Source organism: Cololabis saira, chromosome 16 (genome assembly GCF_033807715.1).
Source record: "Cololabis saira isolate AMF1-May2022 chromosome 16, fColSai1.1, whole genome shotgun sequence".
In the NCBI taxonomy this organism is placed as follows: Eukaryota; Metazoa; Chordata; class Actinopteri; order Beloniformes; family Belonidae; genus Cololabis; species Cololabis saira.
In genome coordinates this window covers 25,228,327-25,250,561 of record NC_084602.1, presented here as the reverse complement: position 1 = coordinate 25,250,561, position 22,235 = coordinate 25,228,327, and the positions used below count along the sequence as shown (strand labels likewise).

At 40.8% G+C, this 22,235-nt stretch overlaps 1 protein-coding gene across 1 annotated transcript in view; it reads right to left on the bottom strand.

The window, feature by feature from the left end:
• LOC133461962 (KATNB1-like protein 1) overlaps positions 1 to 11,674 on the bottom strand; it is a 56,826-nt gene extending 45,152 nt beyond the window's left edge. Inside the window, exon 1 of the mRNA XM_061743017.1 lies at positions 11,595 to 11,674. The gene's annotated coding sequence lies outside the window, so the exon portion shown is untranslated. The remainder of the gene's footprint in view (positions 1 to 11,594) is intronic.
• Between the last annotated feature and the right edge of the window lie 10,561 nt (positions 11,675 to 22,235).

The following is a 22,235-nucleotide window of genomic DNA, read 5'->3' as shown; positions in this document are numbered from 1 at the left end:
TCCTTCGTGTTTTTGCAGGACCTGTTTGTTCAGCAGATTAGTGTCAAGCACGTGTATTTGTGCTGAACGTGCCTCCAATGGAGTGTGCAGCTCTCTGAGTGTGAAATTGTTGACAGCCTACCACTGCAGGGACTTGTAGTAATTAAGGGCCATTGAAGTGTTTCCCTTGCAGTCTAGTTGGACTTAATAGTTTTATCCCAAGCCTTGTATTCTAACGTGTTTGTGGTTGGTGGGATGTTTGATAATAGGGTCACAGTGTTGCAAAAGTCAGGGCCACTTTTTGATCCCAGCCCGTCACCACTGGTGCCTCATCGGTCGTATCCTATCACTATGAAGTCATGGCATGATAGGACAAAGAGGACAGAAGCGTGAGTCTGCGAAAAAGAGGCATGCTTCTTCCCGTGATTTAAGACTTTCCTGTCTGCATAACCATGGCTATCCTCCACATTCCAGGCCGTAAGAGGACAAGATTAAATACTTTTGGAGAGGAGTGCTGGCTGTCCTTCCTGTTGTGGTTAGAGCAAACTCCTTCAAAAGAAAGTCACAAATGAAACTGTTTCCCCATGTTGTGGAAATCTGTTTCATTTTATCTCAAAGTTCAATGAGCTTTTGTCCCAGACTCAGCAGACTCAACAGTCTGCAACAGTGCAACTCCTGCTTCAGTGAGAGCGCCTTCACATGAGGCACTTTAATAATACGATGCCTGTCTCTACTTCTGGGCATCTGGTTAGTGCGGACAGAGAAACAGGTTGATTTTTTCAGCTGCTTTTAAGAAACGAAGATTTATATCATGTGGCATGCACATGATGAATCGAGCATGGAGAAAAGTAAGTTTGCTTAAAGTCAAAATCAGGCAGCATAACACAGCTTAACTCAGGTCTGCGATAAGGAGAAGCGATGGGAGAAATAAACAGCAGCGGCTCATTTTCATCCGACAGTCTTCGCATATCTACTCGGCGTCTAAATTTAACTTTCACTAACCCAGTCCGAAGCTGGCATGGGGTCAGTCATGGGTTTAACATTAAGGTGAGATATTCTTCTTGTGTTTGGTTTAGTTCATCCTGTCTTTGCTCTGTGGGTCCTCATAATCTGTCTCCTCCATGGTATGTAAACTATCATAGACAGAGCCTGTTCCTGCCATTTTCTGTCAAGGAAGGCGTGTCCTACACATGCATGCAGATGAACACACGGCTCTCAGGTAGCTAAAGCTGTAGTGTCCACGTTTAACTATTTGGCACTGAAAAAAAACACTGAATAAGAGTTCCAAAGCAGCAAAGATTTCACTTGCAGAACGCTCCTAGGCAACTTCCAAAGACACAACTAGAAACATGTGTGACTGTGAGTATATGTGACTCCTGACATAACAAGTGTGTGGGCTCATCAGCACACACTGCTGTCAAGTATACACATGTGAAGCGGCTTTCCGGTCGTGGCTTAGATTCCAGCCATTTCCACGGCTGTGACGGATCCAAACACAAGTCCGTCAGTCACCAGCCTCTGCAGAGTGATTCACTCCTTTGCATTGCGTGACTCAAAGGTTTCTTCACTGCCCCTTGTGTCCTCTGCTCGCTCCCACTATCCTCCGTGGATTTGGACTTGCCATTTGACCTGCAGCCAGCTTTGAGCCGCTTCCCCCTCAGAGGTCAGCTGTGGGACTGGTTACGGCATCTCCGCTTAGCAACCGTCTGTGGACAGACACTCTGACCCAAAGACGTGCAAAAATGACAAACAGGTGGCTGTGGAAGAGGAGTGATTTGTACTTTTCTAAATTAAATGATTGATTGCCCTTTACTTATCGATTTTACATAGTCTTAATCAATCGTGAAGCAGTTTTGAATCCCTCCAATGCAAGCACAGTAATTGAGCAGATTGTTTTTTCTGGAAAGCAAATAACTGACTCTTTCATAAGGTGGCCGTTTAAAAAAAAAATATTAAAACAAACTTCCAATTCCTTCAAATTGGGCCAACAATGAAAAAAGACCCAGTAACTGGTGAGTCCAGTTGAAGTGGAGCTCAGTAACTGAGCCCAAGAGGGCGGGATCTCTGCCAGTGTTAAAGAGGACCAGATGATGGAGCAGAGGTGTTTTCGGTCATGGGATTACTTATAGCCTCATTTTCTGGGAAGATGGGACAAGATGAGAGGCGATGCAGATGTGGAGCCTTCCTCTGCTGCCACAAAGTTGTATTTGTGTTTGTCTCAATTCCCATCAAGCATGAACCGATGAAGATTTTGCCAGCTCCCTAACAGCAGATCTATATAATCTGATCTCTCTGGATCTGCAATTTATCTACAATGGGACGTGACCCAATATGTTGAAAAAAAAGGGGTTCAGGGTGAGACATAGTGTGACTAAATACCCTCAAGAGTCCAGGAACTAAAGTTTCCAGTGAGGTTTATTCTGTCTCGAGGGGCTGCAGAAAAGCTTTCCTGTTTCTCACCTCAGAAGCTTTTATAGCCTTTCTCCTGGTCCTTGCTTTCTTTCTGTGCTAACTAGAATGTAAGAAAAATAATAAAAGCAGTCACTGAAGTCGAATGACAGGGGAAGTTGGTTTGGTCAGCTGCATATAAAAGCCAGACACCACAGAGGAGCTCTCACACAGGGAGGGGCATCGGGTCTGTCAATGTCCCACAAGAACCAGAAAAGTCTCCTTAAACATTTGTAACAGCTCACCACACGCTATGCTAGAGTCACACCCAGCAACAATATGCTGATCAACAGTAACTGTAGTAGGATCTCAATGACCTCTTCCTCCGAGAGTCAGTAATTAAGTGATTATCCTCTTTTAATCTTCAGTATGAGAAATTACATTTCAGGGCTGCATTTATCCAGAACGTCATCTGAAATCCACATAGACATCATTATCTAATCCAGTTAGAGTAATTCAGTACAGGTTCCAAGAGGATACAGTTAACATGTTTTTCTTTTGTTTAATCAAATAAGAAGATGTTGAGAATTGTAGCTTACTTTCTACTCTGAATAACCTCTATGAGTGCCTGTGCACCGACTCAGATGTGTACAACAACCAGTATGAGAATAAACAGCAAAATCCTAGCTTTTTTTGCAATTAAAGAAAAATGTAAAAGTTGCTGGTGTTTTGAGTTTTGTTGAATACGGCATAGCTAGGTTAATTACTTACCTCTTGGTCCAGACTAGATGATGTGCAAAAAAGATGAAAAATAAATTATAGCAATAGTGGGACTGAGATTGTAGATTTTGAAATGCATCTGTGAAACCAGACCTTAGTCTGCCTGGTTTCAAACTAAACCAAACTCCTTATAGTCCTAACTAATCCAGTTATACAATTGAAGTCAAGCTGAACCCTGAGTGTGAACCAAGCATCTAAAGTCCAGGTTCAGTCTCATGGAGAAGACGTTTAATGGCAGTTCCTTGACTGACCTCTAGGGGCTGTTTCCAAAACCGAGTCAATCTCCATTAAAGGAGCATTAGGCTCCTTTTAAGAAATGAGACTCTCTAGCGCCACCCTTCACCACGACGGCCGCCGGGGGTACTGCGGACAACAGCGAAGCCGGCATGGGAGAACGGGGAGAACGTGCATGCAGCGTCATGTGACGTCACATCTGCAGGACAGTGCGGGAAATTCCGGCCCGGAATTGCAGCACATTTTGCAGAACACAGCCTGTTCAAGGCAACGGAGAGATACGCTAGAGGGCTCATTCTTTTTGGTTTGGAACGCTTCATCTGACATTATTACTAGAAAACTTAAAACGTATTCGAATTTTTTTCTTAAATCCTGCCTCAATCCTGCCTCATGCTCCTTTAACTCTCATGTTATAATGTCAGATTTTTAGAGCAGAATATTTACAGCCTGGTTAAAAAAAAAAAACCTTTTGCTCTCACTCGTTTGATTTCACACCCATGACAGCTCTGAGGGGGTGAATTTTTCTGTACCATGCCTGGAGAATTGATCTAAGGCAATACATGTATTTCTAATATGATTGATTGACAGTCAGCTCAGCCAATGGCTAGCCACTATCAATTCCTCATCCATGATTATGATGGTACTACACTTAGGGAAAAATTCAACCTAGCATCGGCTAAATGCTACAGTCATTTTTTACAGTGCAAAGAAAATGGGCTTCAAAACCACACCTCATAAACCAATGGGTCACATGACCTTATGCCAGGGGTCACCAATCCTGGTCCTCGAGGGCCGGTGTCCTACATGTTTTAGATGTTTCCCTGCTTTAACACACCTGATTCTAATTAATCATCGTCATCAGCTTGTCATCCAGGGCTGCACAATTCTGTTAATGACACAGTCACTTGTATCATGGTGCAATGAAGCAGGGAAACATCTAAAACCTGCAGGGACACCGGCCCTCGAGGACCAGGATTGGTGACCCCTGCCTTATGCTTCGTGCATTATTTCTCCAGGCCATGGCCAAATTTTCAACTGGACTGAAAGTGGCCTACCTGCTCTACACATGCTCCACAGTTCCCTCACTGGACTTTTACCGCTTAATACTATAAGAAGCTGATGAATGTGAAAATGTACAGAGCTCCAACACGTTGACTAGTTTGGTGTTTGGTGTATATCCAACATTTCAAAATTTAAACACAGCAGATCGAGCTGGCAGGAATTCAGACGTGAGAATGGCAGGGAATTTGGTGAATTCTTAAAATAAAACACAATGGGCAGGCTCTGACAACTCTATCTATTTTACGTTAACTTGTGGAAGCTGTGGTTAAACACTTAGAGGGTTTTAGAAAGAGATTTGAACCACAAACGAGAAGAGGTCAGTTTTAAAACTCATAAAGCATATTTTATTTGACACTACACATCTTTTTTTGTGCGATTTCAGATAGTATAAGACATGGCAAAAAATATGTAGTTAATAAACAGATTATATTCGGGGTAAACTCTTTAAAACTCCACAGAAGCGTGCGTGTAAACACACTGAATGATATGTGGTAACTGGTTATAGCACCCCATTTTTATTCAATGTCAAACAATAAATTTGACATCATTCCTGGTGAAGGCTTTTTTTTATGTTATAATTCTGTGTTTGAAGAACAATGCTACCCTGTACTCTGACGCTTAAACGTCTCACCAAAATCAATAAAGCAAGACATTCCAAGATGCAATTAGGAGCAATACAAAGATTTGTATCTCCTTCTCTCCAGATGGCAAAACACATCTGGTTCTTTCCACTGGCCGTGCTTATTTTTCAAAACTCAGGACAGACGAGTTGTAGCCGTAAACTACATGCAAAGAACTATAGAAAAGGCCTCACAGTAGTTACTCCACCTGGAAAAGGAAACTGGTGAAAGGTTGGTGAGACATTGGTCTGTCTCCAGGAATTCTGGTTGTTTTTTTTCCACAAAGCCTTGTGGATAAACATCACGGAGAGTGGTCTGAGAGTGGGTATTTCATCTGAAATACCTTGTCTGCACGGTCAAAGGAGGAGGAACAGGAGATTCCATGGCAACTCCTCAAATAAGCAGGATACTGCTCGGCACCTCCCTTCCCAGCAAAACATAGTGAGACACAGACCTGCCTGTCCTTCCAGGAAGTGGGATGGGAAGACTTAACATCTTGTTTTAAACATGTGACCATGGATTTAACTCATCCATAATCAACAGCTGGGGCTAAAATGGAAAAATGTAGAAGCGCTCGCTCTGAGTTCCAACTCTTTTATCAAATTGAAGCAGACCTGTTGAACATTTGCAAGATCTTGATTTCTAAAACAGAGTACAGCTCCCCCTGAGCTCCGGGTTGTAGCAAGCCAATATCAACATCAACTTAATGTGATAACTACACTTGACAGTCTGTATACTGATTTTTCTGTTTTCATACTTCCTCTTAGGTGTGTTATAGCTTCAGCATCTGCAGCTTTTTTCTGGGGCGCGTGCGAGCCAGTGAGTGGTACTGGGCATGCACTGTATGCAATATAGTCCTCAAAGCAAACATTCTCACATCTAAGGCATCAGAAGTGCCCAGTTCTGTAATTTATATATTTGCCTCCTACGTTATTTCTACCATCTGGTCTGACTCCTGATAGTGCAGTTGGCCTCATGAGGAAAATAAGCACTCTCTCTATGATGTACACCTTTCTGTGGGAAAACAGACCTTGATGGAACCAATGAAATATGGGACAAATTCAATTGTATTTTTCTTTCACGCCTTTTCTTTGCATGCAGGAGTGAATTTATCCATAAAAGGACAAAGGGAAGTGATGTCGTCACAGTGCAAGGCTTCAGCAGCCAGTCTCCTGTGGAATCCTGGGCGATACTGGTGATGACGGAGACCAGCTGCTGACTCAGTGAGTCATTTTTGCCTCAGTAGGGAGAAGGAGAGAGCGAACCAGAAGAGCAGCGGCTCTCGTCCAGACAAAGACCAGACACAGCCAGCTCTGGCAGCAGGACACTTCACTGAGCAGTTTTATTTCTGCTGTATCAGTTTGAACTGACCTTTTCCTCTAAAACCAAATTGACATCATGTTGCAAGAACCTTGTTTTTTAAACAAAATATGATGAAATGCTTTCTAAAATCATTCATTTTTATATCCCAAAAAATAAGCAATTTGTCAGGGTTCGGTGGAAAATGAACATTTAAGTGCAGTGGCATTTAAAAAAAAAAAAAATTCTTATTGGCTAAATTCTTCTCTCTGTGACCCTGTTTCACATTGAAAAAATAGGATCCAGATGGGTTCAGCATCTGGGACATGAAGAAGTTCTGGGAATGAAACTGTCAATCTTCTAATGTTTGACGACAGATTTACCACCTAAGGCACTACCGTCCTTATGGAAAGTTGGATCCAAAAACAACAATCTCTCATGAAGCCCGTGAACAGGAATGGGTTTCCAACTGAGAGACAACAACACTAGAAAATATCCAATCAACGCCTGCATACAGTAGCTTGAACAGTGCATAAGTAAAAGGTTAAGTAAAAGGTGATGAATGAAAAGAGAATCCCAGTTAAGCGGATGTTAGAAATCTTAATTTGGCAAACTCAAAGGTTTTTTAAAAATTGAGTGACAACATGGCCACCATGTTGTCAATGTAGCATTAGTGGTTGGAGACCATCTTTGGTGCCAACAACTGCTTTAATCTCTGATTAAAATGGGAAATATTAGAATTATGACCAGGAAAACGGGATTGTTTTATTTGGAAGAAAGTGTGCTATAGTCATTTTACCAGCACATCACATTTAGGCATGGTTTCCTCCATGAGTGTTGCAGTCGGGTTTTGCTCGACCTCATGGCGACAGAGCTGCCTGGGAGATTTGCGAGGCCCTGTGCGAAATGGCTGGGGGGGCAAAATTTTGGGGTTTTTTCGGGTCGGATCGGGTGTCTATATGCGCAATTTTAACTCTCCAATTAGCAAAATACTGGATACCTTCCCCTGCCTCATCATCATCTGGGCTTGCCTCGACGCGGGCCCCCACGGCTGCTTGAGACCCGGTCGGAGCGGTGATTTTTGTAACAAATTTATCAAACAAGCCTTTCAGAGAGGCATTAAACTCTTCCATTTTCTTTAGTTTTTTTCTTTTTTCATCCCCTGATGGAAATTTCCTGAATCTGTCTCGTTCTCTCGACATTGTGTGACAGTTTGTTCCAACTCCACCCGTCTGGATCAGAGCACCTTGTGTTAATGCGCTTGGTCTGACGCAGTTGTATTGAACAACAGACACGCGCATCATTGCACATATATTTATTGATATGCACAGACTAGTACACATTTAGGTCTGTAATGGAACGTGACTGTTGATATTTATAAGGGAAAAAACAAAAAAAAAACGAAAAAAAAAAATTTTTAAATAAAAAAAAAAAATTTGAAACAAAAAAAAAAAAACGGCCCATAGCGCGAGGCCCCTTGGGGCGCGAGGCCCCGTGCGGTTGCACGGTTCGCACACCCCTTGCGGCGGCCCTGCATGGCGACGTCAGGTCAAACCAAACAAGTCATGGGGTCATCTGCTTGTATAAAATGTATTTGTTACCATGTCTTGTACTTTTAGTACTTTTAGTACAAGACATCATTTAGGAGTTATACTTAAAAAGTAAAAGTGGTGTCAAATAAAATGAGCTTCTCAGCTTCTAAATTGAAGTTCTCCAAGTACGGGGTTCAAACCTCTAAAACCCCCGACTCACGTTCAGACTACCAGATTGTTTTTGCCACTGTTGTGTCATTGCCACGGTCGAGCGCCAACATAGACTTGACTGGTATCTTAAGCAAAGCTGAGTTGATGGTTGGTTCTAGGCTGCTTCTAAAGTGTGCCACGGGACCATCACAACCACGATCATTGACTACAATGACTACAAATCAGAGCAGCTGGCAGACAGTAATACTCAATATTATTATCTCGGAAACAAGAAACTTGGCATGAATGCTACAATACACGACAAATTATATCATGCAGTACTTACTATGCATAGTATGCATACTAAGGACTGAGCATACTACTTTGGAAAAGACTAGACTCTTTGCAACACCTATTCTGTATCTCAAAACGCAATTCAGAAGACTTCATTGTCTTCTCATTCTTTGAACACTGCAACACTGGTTATTTAAAGGTGACACGGTATACTCATGCTGTTTGGTATAAAGACTGTAATGGGGCTTTTTCCACTAGTACCTACTCGACATTACTCTGCTCGACTCTATGCTCTTTTAAAGGTTTTTCACTAGGTATTAGTACTGGTTAGTACCTCCTATTGGCTGCAGGCCACTGATTGGCCAGAGAGTAACATCTCTGATTAGTCTTGAGAGCATCTCTTATATTTAAAACCTGGCAACCGCAATATTTATTTTCATCAGAAAAGGTTGAGAAAAACTCACTCACTGGTGTGGGAGGGTTTTTCTTTTTCTTTTAGTTGATTAATTGCTAGTATTGGGGTGTGTATGCGAGGGTGTGCGTGTGGATGTGAATGTGTGTTTGTGTGAGAGCGTGTATGTGGGTCAAGGAGGAGACAGACAAGCGTAAATATGTCCAGCATATGAAATGTTTTTGTTTTGTTCTAACTGCTGTAATACATTTTTTCCCCTGTTTTTTGCATTTGTTCTTTTCAAATGTATAGTGGACATGCTGCTACAACAAAATGTATAGAGCTGTGCCTGTGACTGTCTGCCCTTTGGCATAAAATTAATAAAAAATTGTTAACAAAAAAAGAAAAGGTTGAGAAAGAATGGACTTGTCCAGTCCAGTACGTGCACCTTTTTCCTCAACATCCTCCCAAAAAATTGTTTGGATATTTGATCGAGTTATTTCACAACAACTTCCGTCAGCTTTTCCCTGTAGGAGATGCCACAGTGGGTCGTTGTGCTCTGCCCAGTGATTTAACTGAGGTTTTGCAAAATATGACCTTCCGTGTGACCCCAGGTTACTGGGCTTCATGCTATGGGAAGACTTCACTGTCCTGCTCCAGGGCACTTCAGAGCTTGACAAGGTTGGGAATTGTTCCAGCCTTTCACTCAGAATGCATCCATGTCTATTCAACAGGAAAAAAAAAATCAGTAATTAAGCTGGAAAGTAGGGCATTTGTACAAGTATGATAGATCTAGGTCGAATACATAGTTGTGAGGTGAGGCAGATCATATTTGCATGCCAGAAGAAATTTATAGGAGGGAGTTTAAAGGGAGAGCAGTGATACCTGAAGATAAAAGCAAGAATTTATGCTCTCAAAGAACAGAGGTTTGCTTTATTCGTAGTTTTGGACAAAAAAAAAAAAACATAGCCCAGCAGTCGAACATTCTTTTAGAAGGTTTTTGCAGAAGCTGCAGGTGCTGCCCTGTGGCACATCATAAAGCTGTCGTGAACACTTTAATTTGACCTGCTGAACCTTAAGTGACACTAACGTTTCTGTCATGCTGTTGATATCGTCAGGTAAGGAAGGAGAGAGTGTAAAAGAAAGAGAAACATCTGGAATGAAGTGAGTCATTGCCATTTCCACGTGTTGTGGTTTGAAAAGCATGAGCAAGGAGCAAACACTGGAATTACAAAGGAGTTTCCTTCAGACCCTCAGAGGTCTTTTAAAGATCCTTCTTCTTTTAAAAAGGTCCCTGCAGACGAGACGCAGCTTATACTTGTTGCACTCACGTTTGCTTCCTTTCTCACCCACCACCAGTACTTCCACCAGCGTCCTCACTGCACATCCTAAGTCACTTTTGTGACTCATATCCGGCACTTTAAAAACCTCATATTGTACATTTCTGTTTATACATTTTATCTCTTATATATTTGCTTTTATATTTGTATTGTATTGCACCAATCAACAGAACAAATTCCTTGTGTGTGTTTAACAAACTTGGCAATAAACCCTTTTCTGATTCTGATTCTGATTCTGATTAGAAAGTCGGGAGTATTAAGCAGTAAACGCATTTAGGTGACAATACATCAGTGGTGTGAATGATTGCAGGATTTGGTGGGTCGTTTTTCACTTTCTAGAGATTTACGAAAGAGGGTTTTCAGTTCCAGGAAGAAGGAAGGAAGGAAGAAGATACAATTCCTTATAAATTCACTCTATAGTAAACGTTTTATATCAAGTCGGTGATGATGGATGTGTCTTATGAATGAAAATGGAAAGAATTAACATGGTCTTTGCAAGCCACATGTTTAGTTTTCATAGTTCAAAAAAAAAGCTTTGTAGTTGACTGATCATTACTTGCGTTTCCAGGAAGGAAGCTTGTACACTGCTAGGAACCTAGAAATGGCTCACTTTAAAGGAATGTTGCTATTGTCACTGTTATGGATTAGACGCTCTGATTTTCCTACTGCGATGCATCAAATGGAGCCTCTAACATGTCCCAGGAGAGCTGTGAAGTTATTAACCGAATCTTGATATATTTCTTCATTTGTCAAGTGCAGTTGGGCACAAAACCTCATGAAAAAAATATGTATACACCGATTTAAATACATGAAAAATCTACGAAAATGGAAGCTACAATTGTTCTTTTCAGGTTTTGGAACTGGCTCATGAAATCATCTTGCAGGTATGATCCGTCCACAACATCTGAATTAAATCAAATCCATGACCTGCAATCCAGCTGGCACGCCACGTACTTAATACAAGTTTCTACCTGTGTTTATCCCGGGAAAGTGACATCATCGCCTACAAATGTTTGCATTTTCAAAGCATGCAACATTGTTAAGATTTGTTTTTGTGTTTCATACTTCTGTTGTTTGTTCCAGATGTTGATGCCAGTTTAAAAGTTGAAAATTCCCCCTGTAGAAAATCAAAGGATAGACGGGTGTGTGTGTGTGTGTGCGTGTGTATGTGTGGGGAGGGGATGGGTGGTGGAGGTTATCGCAAGGCGATACAATGAAATGATGCTGTGTTTCAAGAGCACATCTGCTACACCAACAAATATGACCAGCTGCACAACAATCCAACATTTTGTAAGTTAAAAAACTCATGACAGCAGCCAGGACTGGATATGAAAGAAGCTCTTAAGATAAACAAGATAAACACGTTGCTGGCACTTTGCTTTTTCACAGATGAGAACTGCTGAACACACCCAGACAGAGAAAAAACAAAAGTAAAACAATAAATAAATACAGTTGATTAAAATAAAAAGTGCACTGACGAATTCCAGCACAGAATGAAGGTTGCAGCTCAGAAAAATGTACATACCATTTCGAGTATTTGCAGTCACCCGGTAGCTTTGCCCTTTTATGGCAGCTGTGGTCCTGGTTCTGTGTCCTGCTGTTAGGGGCAGCCTTTGTGAAAGTGTAGGGAACAGCAGCCTCCGGTTACATAACGGACTTTGGAACGACAGAGTATGTACACTAAAGTCTTTAGCGTTGAACCATGCAGGATTTATCAAAGGAGGTGGCTGGAATGTCTCGTGTGGCTGGTCGCATTAACACCTGAACAAGCTGCTGATTGTTCATTCAGAAAAGAACAAACAGACTGTTATTGTTCTTCAGAGTGAGTTATTACGGCTGTGTACCACAATCAAACAAAAAGAGAGGTGCTCAAACGAACATGACGGCATGGTGGCTTGGTTGTTTAAATCTTGACCGGGGCCTTTGCACGGAATGTGCATGTTCTCCCCGTACTTGTGTTTTTTCCAGATACTTTCTCCTTGGGGTTCCTTCTCCCAGTCCACCAGACGATAATTCGTGAAATAAATAAAATCGCCAGTAAGAGTGATAGATTGGTGGCTCTGTCTGTATACCCCTGCCTTTCAACCTAAGAGAGATGGTACTGTATAGTCTGCAGAAGAGCCTGAACAGGTGCTAAAGATGTTGGATGGATGGATGGATGGATGGATGGATGGATGGATGGATGGATGGATGGATGGATGGATGGATGGATGGATGGATGGATGGATGGATGGATGTTTTGTAAGAGCATGATGTCTGTACTCAAAATGAGTCAAATCAAGTTTTTCCACACCGCCTGTGATGTTGGAAGGGGCCTTTGGGATTTTAATTATCTGCTGATGCTTTTACAGAAATTTACATGAGTCAGAAGTTTTCGAGGGGGGAAAAAACAATCGCGTGAGACTATGTGGGTTTTTCTGTGCAATAAAAATACCAAATAAAAATAGCACCAATGTTGATTCAAAAGTGATGCACAAAATTCCTTTTTTTTTAAGCAAGTTTTATTATTTAATACAACTGGGATGAATGGGGGTCGGGTTTTTTTCCCATTACATAATGACATTTCTTATCACACAACTGCAACAACTTAACCATAAAAGTGAACATTTAAAATAAGAAAAGGGCCTGGAGGGGCCTCACAGAGTCTGTGTTGATAGGCGTGAGTAAACATGGTTGCTATGCAGTGAAGAAAACTGAGGAAAAGCCTCTGGATAGCTGGGTCTGGCTACTCTGGTTTCCAAGGACACCATTACTATGTTTTTGGACTATATATTATATCTTAATTAAAGTCTGTAATAATATGATTTGATTTTGATCATACTTGCTCGTGCCAAAAACAATGACACAAAAGGAACCCTGATGAACTCGGTCATTTGTCTCGGATAAATTTTAATGAGCCTTTGTGGAAAACTCCATTCAGGATTGGCCAGACATTATGAAACAAAGCATATTGATCCATATTCAGGGGGGGTATGGAAAGTAAACATAGACCCATTCCCAGTCAAGGAGATGTATTTTATAACAGCATGTTTTCAATAAAATCACATTTCAGTATTTTATTGGTTAAGTCACTCTATATGAATTTGCCAAAGGAAGTGGAAATGTTTGATGAAAGGGGAAATGTAGTCGATCTTCTATGATTAGTCCATTGATTACTGGCACTGGGTCTCCACGAGTGCAGTCATTTACGATAAAATCCAAGAAAGGGATCACCAGAAGTCCATGTTGTTCCACAGCTGAGGAATTAATAGAGTTGCTATGGTTGCATAGATGTTGAGTTTTCAAAGTCTGGTAGAAAAACCATGCACTCTTGAACCCAAGGAAAAACTACGTTCGTAGAACATTTTTTGTGGTTATTATGGGCATGCCAAGTAATGGCATGACCATATTGCAATCGTCCAGAATGGCCCAAAGGGCAATGTTGCTAGCATTTTGCTAACAAGCTAAAGTCGCAAAAGTCCCACGTCACACCAGCGGGTGTACAGCATGACCCCGCACTGATGTGGAAAAAAAAAATCCCCAAAAACTAAAACACGCCCGAAAAAATGAGGAAAAACATGAAAATGAAGGCGATATATTGGTATACAGAAAAGTTTCCCTTTTCTTATTATGGGCATGCCAAGTAATGGCATGACCATATTGCAATCGTCCAGAATGGCCCAAAGGGCAATGTTGCTAGCATTTTGCTAACAAGCTAAAGTCGCAAAAGTCCCACTGCGCACCAGCGGGTGTACAGCATGACCCCGCTCTGATGTGGAAAAAAAAAATCCCCAAAAACTAAAACACGGCCGGAAAAACGAGGAAAAACATGAAAATGAAGGCGATATATTAGTATCTAGAAAAGGTTTCCCTTTTCTTTTTATTATTATTCTTATTCCGCACTTTTTTTCGTCCGTTAATGCGGCCCGAACCGGAATGTGCACCCATGCATGGCATACATCGTTGGATGCGTCTCCATCATGCCTCGATGGGCATTACTTTTCTCCGTAATAGGGGTTACCGGGGCAACGCTAGTTGCCAAAAAGCAAAAAAAAAGGCGAAAATTCCCACGCTTATTGCTCGGCCGAACTTTGTCGTAGAGACATCGTTCAAACTTTCAAACACTCGGCCTGATTGTCCCTAAAGGTACGTACAAGCTCATTATGCCAAGTATTACAGTTTTTGTGATATTGACCTTTCTTTTTTTTTTTTTTTTCCATTTGACTTTGGACGCTTGTTGCTAGGCAACAGGTTATCGTAGAGACATGGTACAAATGTTTCCCGACTCGGCACGCTGTGGACTTCAACATACTCAAATTTCATGAAGCTGGGATTTAAGGAAATTTTATGTCAAAATCCAGGCCACATGGCCCCATTCATTCGGATGGAGTTTTTTACCATGGTGAAAAATAAACCTATCCGTTAACATAGCCTGAACCGGAACATGCACCCATACATGGCATACATCGTTGGATGCGTCTCCATGGTTCCTCGATGGGCATTACTTTTCTCAGTAAAAAGTGTTACCGTGGCAACGCTAGATGCCAAAAAGCAAAAAAAAAGGCGAAAATTCGGACGCTTATTGCTCGGCCGAACTTTATCGTAGAGACATGGTTGAAACTTTCAAACACTCGGCCCGATTGGCAGTAACGGCCCCTACAACCTCATTATGCTAATTACTACAGTTTTCGCGATATTGACCTTTCATTTTTTTTTTTTATTTCTGTTTGAATTTGGACGCTTGTTGCTAGGCAACAGGTTATCGTAGAGACATCGTACAAATGTCCCCTGACTCGGCACGCTGTGGAATTCAACATACTCAAATTTCATGAAGCTGGGAATTAAGGAAATTTTATGTCAAAATCCAGGCCAAATGGCCCCATTCATTCGGATGGGGTTTTGTACCATGGTGAAAAAAAAAACCTATCCGTTAACGTAGCCTGAACCGGAACGTGCACCCATGCACGGCATACATCGTTAGATGCGTCTCCATCTTGCCTCGATGGGCATTACTTTTCTCAGTCAAAAGCGTTACCGTGGCAACGCTAGATGCCAAAAAGCGCGCCCCATTAATAACTATTGGGAGCACAGGAATGAATGAAATACAAGCGTAAAAACACCTCAAACTGACATAGAACCACCCCGAACACAACCACTACAGCCCCAAACCAAAGCAGCAAGAGGGGACGAATGGGCAGTAGGGCATGCCCATATCAAAATTTCCAGAAATTTTCTAGTTATTCTTATTATTCCGCACTTTTTTTCGTCCGTTAATACGGCCCGAACCGCAACGTGCACCCATGCATGGCATACATCGTTGGATGCGTCTCCATCGTGATTCGATGGGTATTACTTTTCTCAGTAATAGGGGTTACCGTGGCAACGCTAGTTGCCAAAAAGCAAAAAAAAAGGCGAAAATTCCCGCGCTTATTGCTCGGCCGAACTTTATCGTAGAGACATCGTTCAAACTTTGAAACACTCGGCCCGATAGTCTTTAAAGGACCATACAACTACATCATTCTAGTTATTACGGTTTTTGCGATATTTAACTTTCAATTTAAAAAAAAAATCTCTTTTATTTTGGACGTTTGTTGCTAGGCAACGGTTTATCGTACAGACATCATTACAACATTGACAAACCCGGGACGCTTTGTACTGCAACATATTTTAGTCTCGTCAAGCTAGCTATTACGGTTTTTGAGATATTCCACGTTGCTCATTTTGACGCTAACGGAATTTTGGACGCTTGTTGCGCGGCAACGCGATATCGTAGAGACTTTGATTCAACGTTAAAATACTCAGCTTGATGTGGACTACAACATACTGAGGTCTCATTACGCTGTCGTTTACAGCTTTTGAGATATTGAAGCCAAATTGTCCCATTCTATCCTATGGGGCTTGTTACTATGGCAAAAAAAACCAATGCATTTGTATGGGGGACCATGTGAATAAACAATCTGTTAATGCTGTCCGAACCGGAACGTGCACCCATGCATGGCATACATCGTTGGATGCGTCTCCATCGTGCCTCGATGAGCATTACTTTTCTCAGTCAAAAGTGTTACCGTGGCAACGCTAGACGCCAAAAAGCAAAAAAAAAGGCGAAAATTCAGACGCTTATTGCTCGGTCGAACTTTATCGTAGAGACATCGTTCAAACTTTCAAACACTCGGCCCGATTGGCACTAACGGACCCTACAAGCTCATTATGCCAATTATTAAAATTTTTGCGATATTGACCTTTCATTTTTCTTTTTTATTTCCATTTGACTTTGGACGCTTGTTGCTAGGCAACAGATTATCGTAGAGACATCGTACAAATGTCCCCTGACTCGGCACGCTGTGGACTTCAACATACTCAAATCTCATGAAGCTGGTATTTAAGGAAATTTTATGTCAAAATCCAGGCCAAATGGCCCCATTCATTCGGATGGGGTTTTGTACCATGGTGAAAAAAAAAACCTATCCGTTAACGTAGCCTGAACCAGAACGTGCACTCATGCATGGCATACATCGTTACATGCGTCTCCATCTTGCCTCGATGGGCATTACTATTCTCAGTCAAAAGCGTTACCATGGCAATGCTAGATGCCAAAAAGCGCGCCCCATTAATAACTATTGGGAGCACAGGAATGAATGAAATACAAGCGTAAAAACACCTCAAGCTGACATAGAACCACCCCGAACACAACCACTACAGCCCCAAACCAAAGCAGCGAGAGGGGACGAATGGGCGGTAGGGCATGCCCATATCAAAATTTCCAGAAATTTTCTAGTTGTAGTTATTGTTAGGGGTCTAGTATTTTCGGCGCCTGACGCACAAATTCTCTGCTTGGGTTGTGTGTCCCAGCTCACGTCGATGGTTAAAAGGCTGGCACCGTGCAGAAAAACACAACAGCTCTAAAACACCAAATATACCTGGATTTAACCAAACAAATACTCCCAAACAGAGAGTCTGGAAGGGTAGGATTGAATCAAGATAAATGAGTCATAATAACCCAGATGAAGAAAATAGTAATATTTATAGACGACTCTACTGATATAAAGTTATGATGTCTCTCTGTACGAACACACTCCAGATATGCTAACAACCTATCAGCTATGAGCTACAGATAAGAGCCATTATGTTTATGAGGCACAGTGCCTGGAAATATTGAAAAATCTACCACAATTAGTCAAGTGCAAAACAACTGGCTCACGATGATGCTTCGCTCTGTCCTTACTCATCCAGAGCTGCCAGCACGCTAAGCTAAGCTACGGGAAAGACAAAGTCCAGTTGGCAGGTTAGTTTCCTGGAAATATTGCAGTACTTACCATGACCAATGAACAGGAATACTACTGTTTATTTACCAGAGTCTGGTACCAGAGTTGATGAGTCTGTTTTTAACCATGTGTGGCTGGTTCACAGCACATAGGACAACATCTGGAGTAGTTTTATGGGGGCTTGACTGTTCGTTGTTGTTTCCATTATCAGGAACATCACCGCGATGGGAATTTTCAGGAACTGTAACAGAGCCAAAAACAAGTCTCTGCCCCGGGTCAGTGCCACAGCATGACCCCAAAAACTGCTGGGTGATGGTTGGTTTTGATTCAAATATATACTAAAGAAAGGAGGTGATGTTGTTAGCTGAGCAACCATATCAGCTCCCTCAGATTTAGGGTTGCCACCCGTCCCGTAAAATACGGAATTGTCCTTTATTTGAGAAAAAAATGTTGCGTCCCGTATTGAACTAATAAGGGACACGATTTGTACCGTATTTTCCTTAACTTTTACACCATATTCTAGTTGAATTATTGAAATAAATGAACCTTTACACCATATTCTAGTTGAATTACTGAAATAAGTTAACTTTTACACCATATTCTAGTTGAATTATTGAAATAAATGAACCTTTACACCATATTCTAGTTGAATTATTGAAATAAATTAACTTTTACATCATATTCTAGTTGAATTATTGAAATAAGTTAACTTTTACACCATATTCTTCACCTGTAGGCTATATTACATCTGGGCTGATGTGGACATACAGAGCATAGGATGCTATTTCAGTTGCTAGTATGGTTGTCTGTCTGTACAGTCATGTAAGTTCAATGCTATTAAAGCACTTTAAACTTTAAATCAAAGCATTTTGTTTTTTCATATAAAATAAACACATTTTTATTCAGTTTAGAAGTTTTGGGGCTTTTTTTTTTGGCTCCTGCGCTGCTGAAATCAGGGCGTCCCTTATTTCTATTTCTGAAAGGTGGCAGCCCTACTCAGATTTGATCTGGTCATTTCAGTTGGTTTTTCTTTTTGTTTTTTCTTTTTGTCGCCTTCTTATTTCATTTATTAGAAATGATCTATGTCAGTGGATCCTACCAGGTCCAACCCTGTGATGGAGACACAAACCCCACAAGGACTGAGGTAGAGGTCAGCTGTGTTGCAGTTCTAGCCTTACGGGGGACCACAGCATTCATTGGTACTACTGTAGTTTTGCACTTGGCTTGGTCAACATATTACCATCTCTAAGTACCAAATGGTTCAACGAATATCCTGAGATTTCTTCTAAAAGATTTATGTAAAAAAAATCCCTACCATTTTTACAATATTGGCTCAGGAGTCTAATTATACATTTGCTTCCCTTATCTGTGATATTTTTAACAATACCCAGAAACTACCTAAGGTTAACCAGAAACCATTTAACTGTGACCTGCAATTACACAACAGTAACTGTCTGGTGCACACCAGGATGCACACAGCTTGGATAGCATCAAATAACAAATTTGATGCTATCCAAAAACTCCCACACGAGACACTAGCTTGACATAGTCCATTACATTTGTAGGACTATGATATCCATTATGTACTCAGAGGAAGTCAGAATGATATAGTACACGTCACAGCCCTTTATCCTCTATGTTTTTTTATTTTTTGGAACATTTTGACCTTAAAGTCATTTGGCATGTTTTCACACTTTGATAAAACATATTGGCGCCCATTCGGTAGTAGTAACGACTTGGAAGGGGCGATGTGTCATTTGGCATCAATTCGAAGAGGTAGCAGCTGAAACTCTGTGTCATTTTCAGAAAATAAACAGAAAAATGTTTCACGGGGCCACACAGCAGATTTCCTGTTAAAGAAAGAGGCTTCATTTTCCTCTCCAGCTGAGGCTGTTCATGTTGGCAGCGCAGCTCTTCTTGGGAGGAATCCTGGCTGCAATCTGCACAGTCTCTCCAGCTTAAATTTGAACCCCATGGCTGTGATAAATGAGCATGAAGTGCTGTAATTCACCGTTACTCTCTGGTGGCCAGTCAGGCCGGTAGGATGTATTTTCACCCAGACAGCATGCCTGGTAGCTCACAAACAATAAATAAAGTTCAGCTCAGGATAATTAAGCGTATTAAGGGAAAATTGAAATCTGAATAAATAGATTTAAATATCTATTTGATAAGTTGAAAACTGATTGTGTTGTTGATGACTGGGTGGAGCCAATGTTTTAGCGATCGCCGACTCAAAGCCCCGTAAGGAACCTGACATGAAGAAGTAAGTAAGTAAGTAAGTAAGTACATTTTATTTATATAGCACCTCTCACAGAGAGAAACTCACAAAGTGCTTTACATACAGAAAAAACAGTAAAAACATGAGGTAATTAAAAAGCTGCACAATGTGTCTCTAAGGAAAATAACAAACAGAAAAGAAAGAAAGAAAAAGACAAAAAGAAAAGAAACAAAAATCATAATAAATCAATAAATGCCTGCTCAAAAAATAGCGTTTTTAATTTGTTTTTAAAAATGTCCACAGATGTTGCATCTTTCAGTGCTTGTGGGAGCATGTTCCAAAGATGTGGAGCAACTGCTTGGAAAGCCCTGTCACCTTTGGTTTTTAGATTTGTTTTTGGCGTTGTTATAAGGCCCTGATCAGCCGACCTTAAGGCTCTTTGTGGCTCATAGCGTGGGACCAGATCTATAAGGTACTGAGGAGCCTGACCATGCAGTGCTCTGAAGGTTATAACTAAATTTTTTTTATTTTTTTTTTTTTAATGAAGTGTTAAAGCTGTCTTGTCTAAATGAGATAAAACTAGATCAAAACAGGATAAGTGTGTTTATGTGGAGCTTCTCTTAGTCATGACTGTGGTTAACCGTGGCATTCCTGCCACAGATAGCATATTAGTCATACGGGCTAATTTAACAAGCTGCAGGAGCAGACAGACACCCAAATAAATGATTTATAATTGTAATGGGCTGTTGCGCTCAGCTTCTCTAGAAATCGTACAGCGCTGAGGACTGTTTATGTCTGTGTAAAGGAATATTTTAGATAATATAAGATAATAGATAATATTTTAGAAGAGAGCAACAGGAAAGCTGTCGAACCATCGGTATAAACTCCAGGACTGATTCGTCACACTTGAAATCAGACTGCAAAGCTTTTGTTCCAGAAGGAAGTTTAGTTTGGTCTTTGTGATGGATTTATCGTAGTGAGAAAATTTATAATTACAGTTACATAAAGGGAGCGGTCAGGGAAAAATAAAGCCTGGTGGTGTGATACGCCTTGACTTTAAAGATATAGTGGTTTTTAATTCCTGGTGTGTGGCACACTAATAAATGTCAAACTGAATCCACCATCAGCCAGCCAGTGTGCTTTTTTTCACATTCAATTAAACCTGATTTACAAATGATTTTAAATAATTAAAAAATATCAATGATTCTTTGTCCCTTTTTTTAGAAATATATTTAGAAAAATTAATGCAAGTCATTTAGGACATAGGTTAAAAATGGGAGGCTGACTTTTGACAAACATTAGCTCTTTCCCTCATTTATTGCTTTATTAGAGGCGTAATGAATTAATGAATTAATGAATTAATGAATTAATGAATTAATGAATTAATGAATTAATGAATTAATGAATTCATTCATTCATTCATTCATTCATTCATTCATTCATTCTCCATCAGTTCCATTCAGGGTTAGAGGGGGCTGGAGCCTATCCCAACTGTCTGGTTATTGAGAGCAGTAAATTAAGATTTTGAGCACTCTATAAACCCGGGCATTGCATTGTTGGGTTAATTTAAATCACATGCCAAGCATGCTTCGCCAGTCCCTCCATTTTTGAGAGCCCTATATAGTGTAAGTTCTCTAAATTACCTTCATGCTGGGCAGGAATGTGGAGCACCACGAAAAGGGAAGGACTTTGAATGCAGGCTACAGCTATAGTCTGGTAGTGGTGACGTCGTACTGCGAATACAAATATCATCATGTTTACATACTCTCTGTATCAGGCTGGTGTTACAAGCACACTCTGTAACTATACTATTCCAGACCAAATGGGGACAGCTTATCAAGAGCAAATGCATGTTAACCCTGACATAAGACACAGCAAAGGTCACAGCAGCACCTCCCCTCTTTAACACACCACCTTCTCACAGTCTCTGGAATTACTATACTCATTGCTGCAAAAACTATCATCTCCTGAAACTTTGTTTTTGACCTCACTAGCTTATCTGGTAAAGATCAGCTCTGCATGAGTCATTTGTCCCTCTCAGAGTCAGTATTTACCTTCATAACATCACGTTCTTTTAAATACCATGGAAATGATCCGAAGAGCTGGTGAATTGTCATGGAATTAAAAAATCTGGGAAAGATATTCCTCCTTTGATCTCAGGGTACTAAAAACTTTATTGTGGCTTTTAAAGGTCAATATTTTACATGGATATATTGAGTAAAAAATGTGCCATAGACATTGGTATTTTTGCAATATGACACTGATATTTTGGTTTGGAAAAACACACACACACACGCGCGCACACACACACACACACACACACACACACACACACACACACACACACACACACACACACACACACACACACACACACACACACACACACACACACACACAATTTCCAGAAAAATCACAGGTGGGCAGGTTACAAATTATATGTAATTTATTATTTCCCCTGGTTCCGTGTCATATGAGGTCAAACTCCAGGGGCAGGCTCCATTATGGCAAAATATTCATCTGTGTCTGAGCTAAGCTATTAGGATTTATGATATGTGTTCAAATATCAGTCCATAAAACAGAGACTAGAACCACTTATATAAGATTTTACATGAAAAAAAAAATTCTTTAAAAACAGGAAATTGTGGAAATCATTTCATGGCCGATGGGTAATCCAAGTACAGACACAGCGAGTGCAATTCTTACA